The sequence below is a fragment of the Xenopus tropicalis genome, chromosome 9, assembly GCF_000004195.4.
Source record: "Xenopus tropicalis strain Nigerian chromosome 9, UCB_Xtro_10.0, whole genome shotgun sequence".
Lineage (NCBI taxonomy): Eukaryota > Metazoa > Chordata > Amphibia > Anura > Pipidae > Xenopus > Xenopus tropicalis.
In genome coordinates this window covers 28765155-28773141 of record NC_030685.2, presented here as the reverse complement: position 1 = coordinate 28773141, position 7987 = coordinate 28765155, and the positions used below count along the sequence as shown (strand labels likewise).

Here is a 7987-nt window from a genome sequence, read left to right as displayed (position 1 = left end):
AGCAAGGTGTTCAGAGAGAGGGGGGCTGGCTGGTGTTTTGGGCATCAGTACTACTTGCCTGGCTCACACTGATAGCCAAGTAGCACTGATTTCTTTGCAGAGGCCTAAACAAGTCAGTCTGAATGCATGGGATCTGTACTTAATCTGTTAAAGCCCCACTTGTGTAGGCATTTTCAGTCTGAAAAGAGCATTTTTACTACAGTTCTCTGCAATTTGTTAGTTTACCCAATGAAGTTTACCATGCCCATCATGCCATGAACTCTACCTGATTTTTGGGCAGCTTGCAGTAAGCCAGTGGCTTCATAGGCAAGGCCTACACTGCATCAATATAACTGCATCTTATACATTTATTTTGTATATAAACTTATTTACCTCATCATGCATCATTCAGATCAGCCCCTGCTCCAGTGGGTTCCTATTGCATTCACACAGAAGGGCAATTTTATCAGGAATGGATACTGGAGTAATTGGAGGGAACAACACAGATTATGGGAAAAAAGTCTTTTGCAAATAGAGCCCTGGATGGAATCAACCATAGGTCCTACCCTTTGCCCATGTATGTCTGGTATTTTAGGCCTCATGCAAATTCTAACGTTCCTACTGGGAATTGTGGCATGTTTTCTGTTACTGCCACTTTGGAATGATGTTGAAAATGACTTTTACTGTTAGTAAGTCCCCTAGGGAAGAGCCTTGTGCAGACCCTATCACTTTTGGTGCTTATAGGTGGGCAGGTTGGGCATGGGTATATAAGTAATCCTTGCCGCTAGCTGACCTGCACCCTCTGATGCTGTGCCCCTCATACCAGTGTGTTGTGCACAGTGCAGCCATTCCTTCTGGGCAAAAGTGCTGCCTGCATGTTCTCTAAGAGCAGGGGACCCCAACCTTTCTTACCCGTGAGCCACAGTCAAATGTAAAAAGACTTGGAGAGCGACACAAGCACCATAAAAGTTCATGGAGGTGCCAAATAAGGGCTAAGATTGGCTATTAGGCAGCCTCTATGCACACTATCGGCTTACAGGAGGCTTTATTTGGTAGTAAATCTTGTTTTTATTCAACCAAAACTTGTCACAAAGTCAGGAATTCAAAAATACCTACCTGTTTTGGGGGCACTGAGAGCAACATGTTCACGAGCCACTGTTTGGGGATCACTGTCTAAGGGGCAAGGTCTTTGCCTCATACCTGTATTCTGACTAATTGCTCATAAAACCCAATAAAAGGGCTTGCAGGGGCACAGGCTGTCCTGGACTAAGTGCAAGAGCAGTATAGTAACAATCAGGAATTTTGCTACACTATGCAAGTCCTGGACATAGTGTTGCCACTGCACCCCTTTAATACCAGTCACAAATTGAATCCACATCTTGCATAGTTAGTTAGCAATGAATTTATATGCATGCTGCAGACTGAACTCATTTAGGTGCCGCCATGCAACATGCATCTAAATTGATTGCTAACTAGGAATGCAGTGTGTGGAGTCAAACATTTACTCCATAATTGCCAATGTAGCAGCCCCATATAATGGTCAATATGCAAAGAACATCATCCTATAGCGCAAACACAGTCAAATAAACCTCCCGTTTGTCCAATGAGTGAATAATGTAAAGCCGCTAATGTTTAATGTATACCAATGTACCTTCTCCTAAGGCGCGTCTGGCAGTGCTCGAATATCATTTATACTGGAGAGCAAGTTGCTTCTCCAGAAACTCCAATTGCAAAGCTAAAAAGAGGCCAAAGAGCAACGCAAACAATTCTAAAACTATGAACAATAAATAAAAAATGTCAACTGGAAAGTTGCTAGGAATAGGCCATACTTAAAAGGGGTTGTCCACCTTTAAATTCACTTTTGATATGATATAGACAATGATATTCTGAGACAATTTGCAACTGGTTTTGATTTATTATTATTTGTGGTTTTTCAGTTATTTAGGTCTTTGCACAGCAGCTCTCCAGTTTGGTATTTCAGCTGCACTCTGGTTGCTAGGGTCTTTTGTACATTAGCAACTATCAGAGTTAAATGGGAAACTTGCATATGAATAGGAGAGGGCTTGAATAAAGAGTAACGATAATAACAAAATTGTAAGCTCACAGACCCCCATCTGCAAGTTGGAAAGATGTAAAAGAGGAAGGCAAATAATTTAAAAACTATAGAAAATAAATAACGAGGACCAGTTTAAAGCTAAAGCTTTAAAGCTCTGGAAATCTGCTAATGTTTTCAAAATTTATACAGTTTTTTACATTTTCCTTTTCTTAATTGGCTTCAATATTTGGACAAACTTTTGGTGGAGGATTCAGTATTTGACTGCACTTAAAAATAAATGGATTCAGTGCATCCCGACCTGGTACCTAAGGTTGCTAGACACAAAAAGAAAATGCATTCTGTCTCTTTAATAGCTCCTTGGTTTTTTTTGTTCCTATAAAGCAGTGATCCCCAACCAGTGGCTCAGGGGCAACATGTTGCTCATCAACCCCTTGGATGTTGCTCTCAGTGCCCCCAAACCAGGTAGTTATTATTGAATTCCTGACTTGGGGGCAAGTTTTGGTTGAATAAAAACAAGATTTAGTACCAAATAAAGCCCCCTGTAAGCTGATAGTGTGCATAGAGGCTGCCTAATAGCCAATCTTAGCCCTTATTTGGCTCCTCCATGAACGTTTATGATGCTTGTGTTGCTCTCCGAGTCTTTTTACATTACATAAGAAAGGTTGGGGACCCCTGCTATAAAGCATAGGACAGAATGAAATTTTAATCACAGTAATGTATATTCTATATAGGCCTTTTATTGAACATATTGGGAAACACTGCTTTCATACTTAATTCTACCATCCTAACACAAATAGTGTTGGTATAAGAAGGAGGGTGATACCCAGCTAAGCTGCCTCGCACCCAGTATCCGTGGTCTCTGTGGCTCCGTCTGTAACAAGGCATTAGGCTGAATTGTAGTGAGGGAACCAGAAGACCGCGCAATACTTTGGTTGCCATAGGAACCAGCATTATGGAAATCCACCAAAGGTGTGGGAGGAAGTCTCGGCTGCATTCAATCAGAGGGGGAAAAAAAACTTAATTGTTTTCTTCTTTATTTTGTCATGTCTGCAAACCTAATGTATGCCGACTCTCGCAGCGTGACAGGGATCTGTGGGCCTGCCGGCAGGATACACAAATACAGGTGCTGGGAATGCAGAATACGGCGAGCCATTTGTACATGTCAGCAAACAGTAGCCAAGGTTCATCATACAGATAATTAACAAGTGACCTTTATTGAACCAGTTAATCCCTGGGGCCTCCTTAAGGCCACTATATACCAACATTATGTAGGGAACACTTCATACGGATAAACCTGTATAATAGCTGAGCAGTTACACCAGGGGTGGGCAAACTACGGCCCGCGGGCCACATCCGGCCCGTTCGCGATTTCAATCCGGCACGCCAAAGTTGCTAGTGAAAAACATACCACCAGTATTAAAAATGGCAGCTGGGCTGCTTCCTCCCATCACATGGACGCCGGCGGCGTCTCTGATTGGTGGGCCCTGCTGTTTGTCAGAGCGTGGCGTCAGGGCCTGAACTCCTCCCTCCCCAACCCTCTCTGGCATGTGTGTTGATCACCCAGGAGCCGGCACGTACCTTAAACTGGCGTAAACTGACGCGTTCATCACGCTGGCGCTGTAAGGCATGCGCAGTAGGGCATAGCGCGCGTCATTCAAACAGAGAGCTGGCGCCTGGAAAGTTCTGAAGCTTGTTGCTGGCACAGGTACAGATTGTGGGCTTGGGTTGGGGGCAATATGATTGATTGCTGGCACAGGTACAGATTGTGGGCTTGGGTTGGGGGCAATATGATTGATTGCTGGCACAGGTACAGATTGTGGGCTTGGGTTGGGGGCAATATGATTGATTGCTGGCACAGGTACAGATTGTGGGCTTGGGTTGGGGGCAATATGATTGATTGCTGGCACAGGTACAGATTGTGGGCTTGGGTTGGGGGCAATATGATTGATTGCTGGCACAGGTACAGATTGTGGGCTTGGGTTGGGGGCAATATGATTGCTGGCACAGGTACAGATTGGGGCTTGGGGGCAATATGATTGCTGGCACAGGTACAGATTGGGGCTTGGGGGCAATATGATTGCTGGCACAGGTACAGATTGTGGGCTTGGGTTGGGGGCAATATGATTGCTGCTGGCACAGGTTCAGACTTTGGGCCTGGGGGCAATATGATTGCTGGCACAGGTACAGATTGTGGGCTTGGGGCAATATGATGGCTGCTGGCACAGGTACAGATTGTGGGCTTGGGGCAATATGATTGCTGCTGGCACAGGTACAGATTGTGGGCTTGGGGCAATATGATTGCTGCTGGCACAGGTACAGATTGTGGGCTTGGGGCAATATGATGGCTGCTGGCACAGGTACAGATTGGGGGCTTGGGGCAATATGATGGCTGCTGGCACAGGTACAGATTGGGGGCTTGGGGCAATATGATGGCTGCTGGCACAGGTACAGATTGGGGGCTTGGGGCAATATGATGGCTGCTGGCACAGGTACAGATTGGGGGCTTGGGGGCAATATGATGGCTTCTGGCACAGGTACAGATTGGGGGCAATATGATGGCTGCTGGCACAGGTACAGATTGGGGGCAATATGATGGCTGCTGGCACAGGTACAGATTGGGGGCAATATGATGGCTTCTGGCACAGGTACAGCTTGGGGGCAATATGATGGCTGCTGGCACAGGTACAGCTTGGGGGCAATATGATGGCTGCTGGCACAGGTACAGATTGGGGGCAATATGATGGCTTCTGGCACAGGTACAGCTTGGGGGCAATATGATGGCTGCTGGCACAGGTACAGATTGGGGGCAATATGATGGCTTCTGGCACAGGTACAGCTTGGGGGTGCAATATGTATGCATCTGGTGCTGGCCCGGCCCCCCGTCAAATTTTAAAAGTCAATGTGGCCCCCGAGCCAAAAAGTTTGCCCACCCCTGAGTTACACGCAACTTGTAAACCCCCTTACCCTAAGGGTCCTAAGAATCATAACCAATAAAACCATTAATATTTCATGAAACAGTTGGGCCTACTATGTCCCAGTATAGTGAAAAGATTTTTAACCCTTTTTGTGCTGTGGTCTGCTCCTTTGTTCAGTGTAAACAAGTGTACACAGAGTCATGTAAACAGTTTCAGACTGGGCCGGTAATACACCAGTAAAAAACATGGTGGGTGAGCCCAGAGACCCAGGCCCTCTCCCTGCAGAGGCCACAGACACTCGCCCACCTTAGGAAAAAGTGGGCGGGGCCTCCAAAAGCCAATCACATTTCTCTCATTGTTTTCAGTGGTGAAATTTTAACTGCTGCTATTCTCACATGTTTAATATCAGGGTCCCCAAACTTTGCAGTTTGTCACTAGGTGACTACGTTCCAAGTTTAGAAAAGTGGGTGGTGCTGACAACAGCCAATCAGATTTCACCTATAGATTTCATACGTTTAAATTTAAACTGCTGCCATTCTTTAAATATTAATACTAAGATCCCCAAACAGAGCTAGTCACCAGGTAACTGCAGTTCAGAGTTTTAAAAAAAGTGGGTGGAGCCACCAGCAGGCAATCAGATTTTACCTATTGAATTTTTTTGGTTTAAATTTAAAATGCTGCCTTTCTCACACTATTTATGTCAGGGTTCCCAAACCAGTCACTGGCTGACTACGTATTCAGGGTTAGAAAAAGTGGGTGGAACCACCAACCGCCAATCAGATGTCACTCATTGACTTTCAGTGGGGAAATCTAAATTGCTGCCATTCAGACACTATTAAAACCAAACTTTGCACAGTGGTTTTTACTATATAACTGTGCTCCAAGGTTAGAAAAAGTGGGCGGAGCCACAACAGATCAGATTTCATTCAGTGACGTCACGTTTTTCAAACCAACATGAAGTTTGTTCTCAAACTTTCTTTCTAGTTCTTCTTAGTATTCTATGTTGTGCTGTTATTATTATATATTTTTAACTGAAAGGGACAGAAGCCTTCCTTACAATTCTCCTCCTCTCTGACCCAAGTTGGGAGCCCCGCCCTAGTTAGAGATGTCAGAATATTCTCTAGTCATTTTGCTATTGTTTAACATATGAGACTGCTGTGCAGTTTTGCTCTGTGGATATTAGAATGGTGTCAAACGTAGGATCTAAGGGCCATCATACTTGCACATTCAGTGCTTTAAAACAACGTGTTCAATGTGTCCTTCTATGATTGCATGCAGTATGAGCAAGGAGTCAGGTTTACACCCGCACCTCAGCAATAGGATTTCAATATTGCAGCAAGGCAGCAACCCGCATACCCCAGTCTGACACCGTCTACATGGCTCCTTCCTGCTTATAGTATGTTGTGACATATCTAAAGGAGCTGGGTGGGATTCTCAATCTCTTGGTATAATAATCAATGCCCAAACACTATACCTGAGAAATATAGGAATGTGTATTATTAATGATACCATGGAGGGATGCTGTGGCTTGTAATTGTGGGAGGGGCTATATTAAATATGCCATATTAGCCCCTTGCACAATTATAAGCCACACCCTTTTATTTTCTCTAATCTCTTTTTTATTGCTGTTTAACCTATTTTATTTGCATTTACACGTGGAGAGGAGCGAAAAACAGTTCCAGTATTACAATAAAAAGGTACACATCCCTCCCCAATTCCACGCAAATATGATTTGTATCATCTATGGAGAAATGCGACATCTGATGCCACATTTTGGGGGGGGGGGGGGGAAGTAGGTAGACAAAACCATTCAGACAACCAGACTGAACCAATTTCTTAAGTTTTGACATTAAAGTGGTTGAGTCAGAGAGAAAGCCCCTTGTATTGTTACATTTAAATAAAAGGAAATGCGGAATATCAATATACAGTGATGCATCTTTTCTCCTGTATAGAATAAACACATAATTGCTATGCCATCTGTATGCCAATACAGAGCAGACCCCCCGTTTGTATTTGTGTGTTTTCTGTTTATAAATAAATAGGATTGGGCTCATTTACAAAGGTTATTAATGCCCTGACCTTTCATTAAAATAGGGAAAAATTGTGTCAAGGCAGAGGGCAACTACATGTCTATCTCAATAGTGAGAAAATGTCATGTTTTGAATTTACTGTCATTTTCTATTCTTTTTTTTTTATTTTGGAGCCTGCAGAATGAGAAAATGTCAGCTGTGAACTAATATGAATGCTCTAGAGATGGGGTTTATTTGGCTGAAATTACAACAGCCGACTGGGAAAAATGCTTGCTGCTTTTCATTATTGCTGCACGTTAACGTGAATCAGCCCTATTTGCACTGAAACTACTGCTCTCCCATGCCCTAGTTACCGATTTCATTTAACACTTTAGGTTTAGCTAATCTACATTCATGTATCTATAGATATATGCAAGTATCTACATTACATGAAAAGTATTTAAACCCATTTTTTGGCCAAAGAACAAATTGAAGGTGCTACTGTTTAGCTCCCTGGGGCAAAGCTGTGTTAATCATGAAATCATACATTTAATCCACTAATTGGAAAATACTAAGGGCTGCATCGCCAAAGGCAATATATATATATATTAACAGGTGCCTATGTTTATGTGTTAAATGCATCCAACATGAAAAGCCAACAGGCCTCACGTTGACTGAAGGTACAAAGACTATTACCTGCACTGATTCTATTACTTTTACACTTAAATCTATGAAGCCTTTTTTGAAGCACATTGTGAATGGTCTGTATATGTGCACTCTAATTTTCTCCTTTATACACATTTTTACATGTTATTATCATGTACATTGTCCTTACAAAGACAGCTAGAATTTAAGCCATAAAGTAGGACAGTACTGCTGTTAACAATGGGTTTCAAATAGAGTTTGTGCCCACACTGACAGACCACACTGTTATGAAGAGAGCTACAACCTCTATCACAAGACAAGGCAGGACTGCTGCTTGCAAAAGCTTTCTGTTATAAATATGGCTAGGGTCTCAGCCATAATGC

At 43.3% G+C, this 7987-nt stretch overlaps 1 protein-coding gene across 1 annotated transcript in view; it reads left to right on the top strand.

Annotated features, from left to right (window-relative positions):
* Nucleotides 1–3586: 3586 nt before the first annotated feature.
* The window catches only part of baiap3 (BAI1-associated protein 3), a 204620-nt gene continuing 200219 nt past the window's right edge, over nt 3587–7987 (top strand). Inside the window, exon 1 of the mRNA XM_031893220.1 lies at nt 3587–3740. The gene's annotated coding sequence lies outside the window, so the exon portion shown is untranslated. The remainder of the gene's footprint in view (nt 3741–7987) is intronic.